This window comes from Pseudonaja textilis, chromosome 2, assembly GCF_049901715.1.
Source record: "Pseudonaja textilis isolate UNSWEBS1 chromosome 2, rPseTex1.2, whole genome shotgun sequence".
NCBI lineage: Eukaryota > Metazoa > Chordata > Lepidosauria > Squamata > Elapidae > Pseudonaja > Pseudonaja textilis.
Window position 1 is genome coordinate 162,507,324 of NC_141991.1, and position 13,713 is coordinate 162,521,036.

At 41.6% G+C, this 13,713-nt stretch overlaps 1 protein-coding gene across 2 annotated transcripts in view; it reads right to left on the minus strand.

The window, feature by feature from the left end:
• LOC113449584 (ephrin type-B receptor 5) overlaps positions 1 to 11,700 on the minus strand; it is a 174,000-nt gene extending 162,300 nt beyond the window's left edge. Inside the window, exon 1 of one of the 2 annotated variants that reach the window (XM_087926285.1) lies at positions 11,404 to 11,700. The gene's annotated coding sequence lies outside the window, so the exon portion shown is untranslated. Of the gene's footprint in view, positions 1 to 10,445 lie in introns of both variants that reach the window. The other variant, XM_026720664.2, reaches the window with a different exon arrangement.
• Positions 11,701 to 13,713: the final 2,013 nt, after the last annotated feature.

Sequence of the window (13,713 nt, forward strand, 5' to 3'; positions counted from 1 at the left end):
ATGCCTACTTTTTATAAGCCATCCTTCAAATCAGAGATCATAGTATTTATTCTAAGATATCAATTGGTATGCAAGAGCAGCATCACCCTCCTTTCTTCCCTATTTCATAAGAAGTTAAACTTTCCCAAGTTACTAAAACCTGACCAACTATAACAATAAATTGTCTTTAACTTTGGAACCGAAGCCATTTTTTCCCAAGGAGTTTCCAACCTGGAATTGGAGCAAATTGTGGTTCAGAAGTCACAACAACATGGCTTGGGAGATGCAACAAGAGGAGGAAAAAAACTGGCAGGAAAACCCAAAGAGTGTTAGGCAGTGAGAGGAAGGACACTTTGTCAGCCTTGATTCATAAAATTTGCAGGATAATCATCAGTTGGATCATAGATCTTATTGTCCCCAGGCTGTATCATTAGCATTATGGTTATCTAATATATCTGGGTCATTAAAAACAACTCTAGGAATAACAAAGGAGTAAAAAGTTAAAAGGGGAAGACTATAACATTGACTGAACTACCTTCACTGTGTAGCTGTTCCATTTCTAATATCCTTCTTTTATCTCCTTAAGGAATATTATAGCTTTTCTGTCAGCATGGTTCAGAGTAAAACACACAAGGCAAAGATGGAGCCAAATTGACAAAAGAGGTGGGGGGAAAAGTCCCCTATAACAATCTCACCCCGTTGTTCTATTTTTTTTTTTTTCATGGAGAGACTCCGGAAACACCAACATGCGTCCAATAGCCATTTCCTAAATGTACCCATTACCAGCAAACTGCAGCTTCAACAGCTTCTTAAACATGCTGTTGTTGTAAAATATGGATTAGCAGCGTGTTCAGGTGTTGATGAGAAGCCTGTTAGCATTGATTTTTCTGCCTTACCATGAGCATCTACCTAACAACATATTGAGTATCTGAATATCAGTCAGCACCCTGAGCACACAGATCATTCACACAGGTCCTTCCCACCTGTCAAGAGCAGCAAAGAGATTGTTAAGCACTTTGTTTAATAAATTATTGATGTTTCCTAATAAAGAAAGGAAAAGTTTCTTTTTTAAAAAAATTCTTTAGATTAGTATTATCCTTCAGTAGGACAAAATGAAATAGCACAAACAAACTTGCATATTTCTCAATCCACTGGAGTTCTTTACTGAGTAATATATTATTGGAGGAGAAGGAAAAGTTAAAAAGAATCCCCCAAATTAGTTTTTTAAGCCATGAGAGGTCCACATTTTTAAGAATCCCAAGACAAAGAAGGTAAACCAAATACAAACTCTGTATTGGGTATTTGCCACAGCAGAGTACATCTTCTAGTCTTTGGGAGCAAATAAAACGAATTTTTGTTTCTTCTCCGTTTTCACTTATTTCTCAAAGCAACACAGCTACAATTGTGTGTGTGTGTGTGTGTGTGTGTGTGTGGAAGTCAAGTTTTGAGTCAGATGAAAAAACTGAGCATAAGGCAGCATCTTTAGTTATAAAGGAAGAAATTGGAAATAAGCATTTAAGTAAGGGGCAACCACCATTTTTGGAGATGTAATGTGAACTTCCATAGGTTCCGTCCTCTAAGCATACATGATCCAATTACAAATATAAAAGCTCAAAAGATATGAATATCTAAATAAATACAAGTTTCAGTTTTTATAACAAGACTATACAAAATACTGGCATTTTCTAGCAGAGTCTGACACTTTCCCTTTTCATTTAGGCCTCATTTAGAACTGCTCCAGCAATTTGTACTAATGTTGTTTGCCCTTCAATTTTTTTAAATACATTCACAAGATTTCAGAAGTGCACATGATCTATAAATACAGATAAACACAATAAGTGCAATTTATTATTAATTTTTCTGTCATACAGAGGTGTCTTCGGAGAAGAGATCAAAAATTGGTTGGGTTTTGATCACATAGTTGCAGCTGTTACTTTGACATTTTTAAAATCTCCCTGCAGGAACTCCACCCTCACATTAATGGCATAACAGTTGGTGACTGTACTTGGCGATTCTCCAATGGTCAACATTAAGGTGCCCATATTGTTGTTCTGGGCATATGACATACCATATGGTTTCTACACCTGTCACAAGCATCCATTTGCTTTTAACTACTTTTTTCCTTACATATTTATAATTTAAAAAGCATTTCATAAAACAAAAAAGTCATTTTATTCCATGTATGATCAGATACCTCTTACACAGATACTGAATAAAGGACACATTAGAGCTCCTTGGAAATTATGATTAGCTATCATGGAGTAGAAGGAAAGAGCACTGAAGGAGGTGTGAGATAATTTAGCTGTTAAATTTTAACGGCCACCGGATCCCAAATAAACAAGAGTGCTCTTAATTTTCTGATAAACTGATGAAAATTTCCCCGCAACAATCAATCAAGGAAAGATGTAGTTGGCTAAGCCTACACAGTCAAGCTCGCAGAGACACAAGGATTAATAAAATGAGCCACATATTTAGATACTGCTTTACAGTGATACAGCCTTGAGGTCTCAGAGTTAACTAGGCAGCCGGAGCTGTGCATTAATAATTGCCACAGGATGGATTTCTGCTGGAAGACTTAGGGAAGTGGTGAACTTGAGTGCACAAATGGCAGTGCATGTTCAGAACTGACTGAGGCTCAGAAGAGAAAGCAAGAAGGATGGCAAGGGAGGTGTAATGAGCAGGTGCTGTTTAAAAAAACGTGTTGGAGCAATCTTGCCCTGCATCAATTCTGTGTGACCTTCCCAGATGGGGAACACACAGAGAAGGAGGGAAGAAGGGAGAGGATGTGAAAAGCCAGAGGAGGTTAACAAGCTACAGGCAGCCGAGTTTCTCAGACAAAGAGGTGATGGAAGGGGAACAGTACAGAGCAGCATTTTGTGTACAGGAAAGGGGGAGAAAAAAAAATCTTTGCAGGGACATGTGTAAACGGATAAGCAGGTGTCCATTTGGAATTACAAGCAGCTCTCTGACAAAGCCATTTACACCTCATCAATTAGCAAGACCTCCTTCAAGGCTTAATACAAGAGAAGAGCCCAGCTGCGGAAGGGCCACTTCGTACAATCAGATGAATCAACTGGTAAAGCCTTTGCTAGGCTGCGCTCCTTTTCAACCTGTAGGCAAGAAAAGTATCTCTGCGACACTGTACAATTCTCTCCCAGTGCAGGGAATTTATCCCAGTGAAACAACCAGGAACTGTGAGACACTCTTGCTCTGTGACAGCATTTTTAAAAAGTCATCTGCAATTTAAAGGTTCATTTGCAAAAGATCAATATTCCAAAATAGTACAGTTTTTTTTAAAAAAAATCATAATTAATTGCTGTTGGGTTGCCACACCACCACCAAAAAGTGAAAAAAAATCCTAACACCTGTTGTTGTTTGGGTGTTTGGGGGGTGGGAGTAGGGGTGAAGTGATTGCAGGACTGAAAATTGCAAATCTGCAGAAGACGTTTCTCAAGTCGTCCGTACAATAACTTTCTGAACAGTTATTGCAAGGTTCTTCTCAATTCTATCTCTTTGGCAGGCAAAAAAAAAAAAAAACCACCCACAGCAAAGCTCACTTTTTGTCAAAGCAAAAAAAAAACAAAAAACGATTCCTTCTTGATTAGAAAAAACAACTATTTTTTTTGATCCAATAGCTATATTCAATCTTGTGCAAAGTGCAAACAAGAGCAGTAAAAATAGTTCAGTGAAGCAAAGATGAAAGTGAGCAGAGGCAGATTTTTTTTCAAAAAAAGATCCAAAGCTGTAGTTAATCAAACAAATGAATGAAAATGTAAAATAAATATTTTGCTTCCAGAAGTGCCAGCCAGATGCTCCCACCACGTGCAGAAAGAATGTGTTTTAAGTTTTACCAGACAGTACAACACAGATGCATAACTATTTTTGCCATATTTTTTCTTAAACTGCTTCCAAAAGAACTGCATATATTTAAACATCATCATCATCACCATCATCATCATCATCATCATCTTTGATTTTGTCTTTGACCAGCTTATATTTTAACAAAAAACAAAACCCACATTTAGTGGGGGCGGGGGAGGGTTTGTCATTGAGAGGCTTTTGAAAAGACAAAAAAATAGTTTAAAAAATAAATAGTTCAATTTCAAAACACTTCTAAGTTTTAATTGTATATAATCATATCATCCTGGATAATTTCAGAGATTATTAGACTGTGATACAATTGTTAAGTAACTGCACTGGTACTGGAGACACCCAAGTTAACATTCCCCCTCAGATGCTCTCTGGGCGATTTTGGCCAGTCACTCTCTCTCAGGTCTGCCTACCTCATTTTGTGTGCTGTGTCTTTGAGTCAGTTTTTGATTCCTGGAAACTGCCGAGACAAAAGTACTTGCAGTTTTCTCAGAAGTCACTTGCCATTGCCTTCTTCCTAGGCCTAAGAAAGATGGAATGGGCCAAGGTCTCCTAGCTGGCTTTGCGCCTAAGGTGGGACTAGAACTCATTGTCTACTGGTTCCTAGGCCAGCACCTTAACCACTATACCAAACTGGATCCCTACCTCATAGGATAGTTGCTGAGGGGGGAAAATGGGAGAAGGAACTACTATATTCTACCTTGACCTCCTAAAAGGAAAGCAACTTATACCATACATCTAACACATTATTGCTATTTCCTTTTGCCTTTGGAAATTCCGTGGTGTAGTTTGCTATCAAACTTCAGCAATAAATAGCAAGCAGCTCCAAGAGCTGCATCAATCAATCTCTTTTCTAATCCATGAATTGCCCATTTTTTGCCACCTTATTGTAGAAGCTGCCAATGACTAGCTGTGCCTAGATGCCATTTTTGACTTGGGCCTTGATAATTAATCAAATTTCTTGTCTGGATTCAGCATGAAGATATATCTAAATTGCATCTGTTTAGAAACAGTGCTACAGTCTCCGTCAGCCAACCACACAAACCAAGGAATTTTACAAGCAAGCCTTCAGGTTTACCTTATGGGAATAGAGAGTAAGGCTTTTAGCCTCTTCCCTATCTATTATATACTGGGCAGCACATACATCTAAGAGGGGTTTACACACTTGGATATCTAGAATAGCAGGATTCCCATAGAAGCTCAAGCACATGAGTTTTCCTTTCCTGAGCATGATATACAACCACATGTACACTAATAGGCAGTGCTGGGGAGATGTACAAACTTACCAGCGGAGCTCAGAATCCAATTCTGCTTTCTTATTTATTGGGCACATGAGTCTAGAAAAGAAAGGTGTGCTAATTTGGATCTACAGTATCTGTAATGTTGCACATAGATCTCTATTGTGCAACAGATCTCTACTGAACACATGTTGAAAATTGCAATACTCAAGGAATTTACATGTGTGCCTGAAACAGCCCTTACAACACATCTGTTCAAAGGAATTAAAAAAATAAAAAGTTGCCTTAGTTTTTCACAAAAGAAAGAGAAGAATAATTAGTATTTGAAATTTATAAATTTTAATCTGCTGTCTTTCCTGTGATAGACAGATATCCCCTCCAAGAAACCACATACTGAAATTTTTCTTTGCTTCTTCTGCCTTTGCATCTGTTATAAATATATGCAGATAGATCTGGTGAAAGAAAGCAAAATCATTGATTTATAAATGATAGGTACTTATATGCAAGCTTGTCTCTCTAGGGAAAATAAATCCATTATTATTCTTAAGTGTTTACAGGTTACCAATCCTCTTACAGAATGTTTTCATGGCAGCTTCCAACAAAATATAAATTCAAAAAGTAGCATGGTAATATATAAGGCATTAAAAAATCGATTATACATATATGGGAAAAAGCAATTCCACAAGTCCACAGCTCCAAGCTGCGAAGATCAAAACCAGGTTTTTTTAAAAAAAAAATTGGGCCTGGAAATATACTAGAAGTTACTGAGGAATAACTAAATTAGATAGATTTAATAGCTTAACTTTTGGGTGTGACAAAACAAGTTTAAATAATCCTACCTAATCATTACTAATAGACAATATGGATTGTATAACACATACCCCAGAGGAAAACCATGTAATTTCTCCTTTTGATAATTTATTGGAAGATAGCATCCAGAAATCAATAATCAAATCCTATTATAAATCCTTGCTGAATCAAACTGTGTGTGTGTGTGTGACTATTATACTCAGGCCCACAAAAATAGAGCAATTTCTCAGTGTACAATGTATTTTTATTGCACAAAGCTTAGCTTTCTCTGAGAAGGAGAGGTTGGTCCTTGAAGATATAAAGATTTTTAAAATCAAGAACCAAGATTTTCCATGACCAAAGTAGAAACTTTCCTTCCCATTCCAAAATCAGCAGAAGCAGTCTAGTAAAATTAGCATTATAGATTATGAAAAGACGGACTATGTACATTTGCATAATTTATAGAGCTTCAAAACTCAGCATTCTTGGCAGGACTGGGATTCCATCCCCATAGAATTTCATCTGTAGCCCAGCCTGCATATAATATGGCAAACCAGTTTAGTAGTTGTGGGGGGCATTAGAGGCTTCAATTATACAAGACAAAGTGGCACAAGCATGATTCTGGCTTTCTAGATGGAGGTGGAGTTTTTGCTTTATTGTAAACTATACGAAGCCTATTTTAGCCTTCTACTATGGCAATCATGTGTTTTGTAGGATACCATGTTTGGCGATGAAGTCAAAGAGGATCCAGGTTATACAAGAAAAAAATGGGGGTAGCAAATTATCTACACTGGCATGTATCCTTGGCCATCATCAACAGATCCATCCCTATCAAATAAGCTTCATGCCCTTCTGTAAACAGCTGTTCTTGATAGAATGTGTCCAAGGAACCCAGATTGTGAGCAGCTCTGGCACATTAATGTGTTGATACAGAATATGAAGAGAAATGTGTGGTTTGACCATAACATGATAATCAAGTAGCCCACCAAACGTCTCTGAAAAGAAGCTTGGATTCAATGTTGGTTCAATAATTTTGATACTGAGTCCAGAATATGCTTTGATTCTAGAAGGTCCTGTAAAAATACTGGAGAGAAAAACTGGAGGCAGGATTGAAACTACAAGCAACCACTAAATTCAGAGCATTGGAGTAGTACTAATAATTAGGAATGGCGAATAACAATCAGTAGACCAGCTGTATTTCACAGGATAGTTTTATTTAATATGATTACCTTCTTCAGAGGGTTGGCATTTCAAAACTGATAGATAATCCATAGTTCAATTAATAAAAAAAAAACCTAAAAACCCCTCAGTGCAAAACTTTTTGAGTTTTCCTGAAGCATCAAACTACCATTCTGGAAAACAAAATGAAAACAGACTTTTTTTCTGATCCAACAAGATTCCTGATTTAATCTGGCGATATCTCTATTACACTCACAAGATATAAGATCTAAGCAATTTAGCATTTGAATGGGAAGTCCTCTAGGAAGTTCAGGTAGGCTAGCCTAGGGTTTCTCAAACTCAATAATCTCAACTTTTGTGGACTTTCACTCCCAGAATTCCCTAGCATGCTGGGAGGTGAAGATGGAGAAATACTTGGCAAAATCCATATCATGACAAGAAAATATCATGGGCCCAAATAAAAAGTGACCAGAAATCAAGTTCAACTCAGAAAAGACTATCTCTTCAGAGAAAACAATGCAATGCAATAACAACAACAAAATAATAACAACAATAACAATAACAACAACAACAATAATAGTTCAACATGCAAGACACGGGGAGCTCCATCTTGGCTGTAAAAGTTGTCAGGTCTGGGGTCAACTGAGGAAGCTCTACCAGCCAGTGCAGGGAGCAGATTTTGCTGCCAGTAGGAGCAGCAAAGTGTGATAAAGGGAGAGATTTTGCATACACGTGGATCATCTAACAGGGACATTCACTTGCACAAGCATCATCAGGATGAACAGGATGTTAAATGTGCATAGCAAAGGTGAGATAATCCAGTAAATGGGAGGGGGAGTTATATCACAGCAATATTTTGGCAAAGAATTGGAAAGGGATAAAAGAGATTAAGAAAGCCTATTATCCCAAAGGTGCTTTTTCAAAAGGCAACTGGACTTCGTTTTTTCCATGAAGACATTTTGCTTCTCATTCAAGAAGTTTCTTCAGTTCTCAAAACTGAAATAAGCTTCTTGGATGAGAACTGAAGATGCTTCTTGGATGAGAAGTGAAACATCTTCAAGGAAAAACAAAAGTCCAGTTGCCTCCTGAAAAAGCACCTTTGGGACAACCATGATTGAGAATCTCCACAGACAAAGAAAGTCTATACGAACACTTTTTTCAACCTCTAAAATATTTCTGAAAGAAGAAATATATTCTCAATTGCCCACCAACAGAAGAATGCAAGCAACTTGCTCAGATAAACACCAAATTGATTGGAGCCGGGCAGTGAAATGTGTCTAAGAACAACTGGGCAGCTGTGTTGTCCAATACAAGTTGTCAGTTGTGTGTGCTTTGGTAGAGGAACTTCCTAAGAGGCAGAAATAACTTCACCTCAGGGGTGGTTTTAAGTTAGCAGTTGTGGGCAGCTCAGCTGGATTCATTTTTCTGCACACCCCAGTTCTGGAACATTTTTACAATTCTATCCATTCATACCAAAATACAGGAGCATTCTTGCACAGGGAAACTATACAGCAAAAAGTCCAAAAGCTGAATGGCAGGTGGCAACTTCCCCAAGGAAGAGGTGGCGAATGGAACCCAGCACGTCACCGTGTGTTCTGCACTACCGCACATAAGGCTGCAATCTTATAAACAGATTCAGGGTTAAACTGTTCCTAGACTGTATAAATTATGTAAATTGAGAGTGCTGAAAAGGCATGTGAGAGAGGCAACCCTCTTCAAGCTACACAGAACATATATTTGTTCCACTATTACCTCTGGTTCAAACAGGTTTTGCAGATTTTTTTTTTTAAAAGTATAGAAATCTGCTTAACAGAGTTGAATGGGGATTAATAGATACAAAACTACCAATGGTTCTTCTTTCAAATCTCCTTCTAGCCAGACACTGAAAAAAATTCATTTGTTCCCAAAATGTACACCCTACTCTTAAGTTACCACAAAATGCCCATCTTAGGCTATTGTTGTGAGGGGCTGGATCCTGCAAGCTTCAGCATTTGCAGCTACAATATCGTAAGCCTTGCTCCATCAGAAACAATTCCTCCTTGTCACAATGCATGGAAAACTGGACATTGAAACCAGAGGAAATACAGAAAAGCAACTCAGACAAACACCACTGGGTTGTGTAAAAAGGCCAATGGTCACCACAGCCCTATCCAGCAGTCTAAAAGCATGGTAGCAGATCATACTAGCTTTCCACTGGATTAACAAATCCATGTCTGTGTGATTCCCACTGCCTTTGTAAATGCAATGCATAATCTGTGCAAAGACAGGAAAAATCATTCATTGTGTATCCCACATAATAAGAGAGCGGGGAGCCAGTCTGGACCAGCCTAGCAGGGGGAGCGGATTAGGTGTGATTTAAGAAAGCTTTTGACAAGTTTCATGTTTTGACTCGTGTTTCTAATAAGAAGGGGGTTCTCCCTCCCCTTCAGGCCAGGGCAAATGGAGAGGGGGAATTCCAGGTGATGTAAGTAATACTGTCTCTAATATCCATTTGCTTTTTCTGTCAAGCAAAGGGAGCTGCAAAGGAAACATTGCAATATTGCATTGGGGTTGAGAAGGACCTCTTTTTCACAGAAGAGGGAGAGATGCAAGCAAGCTGACCTAGGCTGTGGAAAAGAGACCACAGATGTTTGCAAATCCCTCTTCTCTTGAGGAATTCAAAATATACTGGCAGTTCGATGAAGATGCAAGGTGAGGCAGCTGGTATCGCAAACCATCCCATCCAAGGGCATTCTTCTGCTCTCTTTAGAAATCCTCAACCCCCACCTCTCCTTAGAGACTCTCAACTCCATTGCACCCCCCCCCCAATTCTCCCCAGGCTCTTTTTGCCTTGCACACAAAGGAATAGGCATTTATCTAACAGGATGCAATTTCCCCCAACAGACACAGAGCTCATCCTAGGGGCGGAGTGGAGGAAAACAAGTGAAGCACAGCTCAACAGATGCTCTTCATAAACCCTCCAGAATTTGGAGGGGGGGGGGTGTTGGTGGGGTGAAGAGAGAGAGGGAGAAGATTATAGCTACGGAAGTGTACCCAACAATAAAACACAGCAAAAAAAAGGGGGCTGCCTCTATGCTGAACATGGAACAGCCACGAGCCAGCTGTGCAGCAGTTTGAAATCATGACCTGATTTTTCAATTATGCCTCTTCTCTCCCCACCCCCCCCACCCCCCCATTTAGCCAAGCCATCTGACGCACAAGAAAGAAGCGTGATCTGTAGGAAGGAAAAGGGAGGAAGCAGAGCCCGAGCGAGGGAGGGTCGATGGACTCAGCCTCCTGGGGCCACACTTCCAGGTTCTGCAGTGGGCCTCAGGACCCCTTTCCCCAAGCAGGAAGGCAGGCAGGGAAATTTGAGCAGTTTGCGGCTCAACTCTGCTCCGAAGTACCCACCTGGCTGGTGCGGTCAGGATGCTCTATCAGAGTGGGAGGATCTCTCTGGGAAAAAGAAAAGCCGAGAAAGGTCGCTCAAATCTGTGGCGGAGATGAGATCCTGGAAAAGTGCTCCTCCGATCGCTCGTTTCTCGCCGCTCCCCTTTCTCTTTCTCGCTCAGACATATATCTTTTGTGGGATCCCCTCAAAGGGATCCACGATCCACTCACTAGGATCTCGCCAGCAGCAACCTTTCCACAGCGCCTCCGCGAGACAGGAACCTGCCAGCCGGCCGCCCAGCCAGCCTGTTGTCTGGGCTCCTAAAGCAATCCTCGGAGAGAGTTCTCATAGCCCAACGCAGGGATTCCGGGTCCCCCTTTTCTGGCCCGGCCTTTCCCACTCGCCAATCCGGAATCTGTCGGCCAGTCCAGATCTTTTGGCTTGGGATGGAAGATGTCTTGTGGCTACCAGTCTTTTTTTTGTTTTGGTTTGGTTTGGCTTTTTTTCTGTCAAAGCGCCTTTCTGCCAGCCAGGCTAGCCAGGTTTCTCTCCACACAAACGCTCCTCCTGCTTGGCGCTTCTTTTCGGGACTTCGCTCCCCTTGGCAAGAGGATTCCCTGCTCCGAGCAGGACTGTGAGGATCCCGCGATTCGAAGCTGCGGGGGCTCCGATCCGATCCTCTTGCAAGCAGACCCCGCGAGGGCAGCCGTGGTCTTCCCTCCTCGCTTCGCACCGGCTCCGTCGGCCCCAAACGGAGCAGCCCAGCGTCCTGAAGGCGGAGCTCCAAGCGGAGGCCCTGCCCTACCTTCCGCGCTCCCAACCACCACCAGCAGCAGCAGCAAGCAGCAATCTTGCGAGGAATCCGCAAAGTTGTTGCCGTGCGCCCTTCCCGGCTGCTGGCAAAAGACTCCTTCAGCCGAACCGTTCCCCGCCCCCCCCTTCTCCGCCCCAAGGCTGGAGCTCTAAGCCAAAAGGTACCTGGACTCAGCCGGGCTCTTGCCACCGCCTCCGCCACCTGCGCTGCGCCGTAACCTCGTCACGGGCTTCCGTCTCGCCCAGCTTCAGGCTGCAGCAGGACCGGGGACCATAAAGGTTCTTACTGGCCGCAGGGCGTAACAAACGCTCGGAGATACCTGTGGAACCGCTGAGGCGACTCTCAGCGGGAAGCCCTTCATAAAAGCTCAATGTGAACTTTTCTTTCTGGTAAACTTAAGGCTGGCGGTTAATTAAGGAATTGTCTTCCACATAAGTAATTTGGCCCCTGGCCAAGACGTTAGCGTAGATCCCAAGTTTTTGAGTGCTTTGAAGGAAGTCGGAAATAGTTTTGCCACCGAACAAAAAGGCAATGGCTCTTTCTATTTTCGAAAATACTTTCATTCTCTCTTGCTGAGAGGTTCCAGAAGCAGCAGAGAGACTTCGAATACTCATTTTCAACGCCACCAATTACATTTGCGAAAGATGAAACTCGTTGCCTGCTATTAGCTATAGTTGAATAATCCACCAATTAAAATTAGTATGTTCTGCTTTCTCAGTTATGACAGAACAGTCTGCTGCTGCTGCTGCTGCTATTATTACTACGCAATTTTCAAGGCTGCTTGTAGAATATCAAAACCTGAACTTCCTAAAAGATACTTTTCCAAACAGTTTAGAAAATGTATACCTCAAATCTGGATATTTTCCATTGAGTCATGCTTCCATATAGTTTAACATCTCCCAGACTTTAAAACTGAAAATGCATTGAACTACTTTTGCTTGATTGGGCCAAACAGCGGGTATTTTACCAGCCAAATAGTGCACAAAAGATAAACATACTTCAGGAATCCTATGGGGAAGGGAAAGAGTAACTAGAGAAAAACCATAGACAGTGAGAGAGTTAAAGACATATACACTCCCCATATGTTTGGATCCTAATTGCCCCTTCTGAAATAACTTTTCTTTAACAAAAGCAGCCATCTGGATTTTGTTACATTTGTTTAAAGGCTGAATTGCATGAGAGCATGTTTCAGAATTAGGTACAAATTCACTGTACCACAGCTAGAACATGTGGTAAAGAAAATAGGATGATTAAATAGTAATGCAGGCAAATACTCTTATCAGGAGAACCAACAAGCCAACAACAAAGATGGCAAGTTCTGATGACCAATCTGTGACACAAGTAGAGATGCCATTTTATCTCATTTGTAACTTCTCCTCAGTCTCCCTCCATTTCTCCTAACTACAGCTAGTCCTCAACTTATGACAACAATTGAGCCCGAGATTTATGTTGCTAAGGGAGAAATGTGTTAAGTGAATTTTGTCCCAACTTTTGATACCACATTTGTTAAGAGAATCCCTGCAGTTGTTAAATTAGTAACATGGTTGTTAAGTGAATCTGGTTTCCCCATTGATTGTGCTTGTCAGAAGGTTGCAAAAGGTGATTGCATGACTCCGCGACACTGCAACCGTCATAAATGTGAGTCAGTTGTCAAGCATCTGAATGTAAATTGCACAAGCATGGGGATGCTGCAACACTCCTGTGAAAAAATGGTCATAAGTCACTTTTTTCAACGCCGTTATAACTTCGAGTGGTCACTAAATGAACTTGTAAGTCGAGGACTACCTGTGTAGTCTTTGGTGCTGAGGTTACCCTAAAAGATTAAGACTCGGATCACAGTTGTAAGCTGAGTAGTGATTTGGGTTTGGATCTCCCCAGCCTTCTCATCTGACACTATAAGTCACCATATTGCACTGGAGGTCACATCTCTCGTTCCAGTTTGGTATCTAAGGCAGTGGCCCCCAACTTTTTTTGTGCCATGGCCCGGTACTGGCATCACAAAATGATCCGCGGCCCGGTACCGGCATCAGCACTCATGACAAGGCAAGGCAAGCCGAGCAACCGGCCAGCCAGCCGTCCCCCGCTTCTCCCCGCCACCTTCAACTCCTCCTTTGTACCTTTGTTGATGGGCTTTGCTTTGGGACGGCTTCGGGACGGTCACTCGGCTTGCCTTGCCTTAGGTGCTGAAAGAATCCTTACACCTTAGTTTCATTCAAAGCCCCCCCCCCCTTCGATGAAACTAAGGCGCGAGGATTCCTTCAGGACCCAAATGCCGCTTTCCAACTGGAAAAGCTCACCCGGAAGCACTTTCTCATCAAACAAGATGGCGGCACCCAGCAAACCGGTGGCCCGGTAGGAAATGTTCCATGGACCGGTACCGGTCCGCGGCCTGGTGGTTGAGGACCCCTGATCTAAGGAACAAATGAAGCAGGACAAGAATGAGCATGTTAGATCTTCAGCGTCCTGTCGCGCCA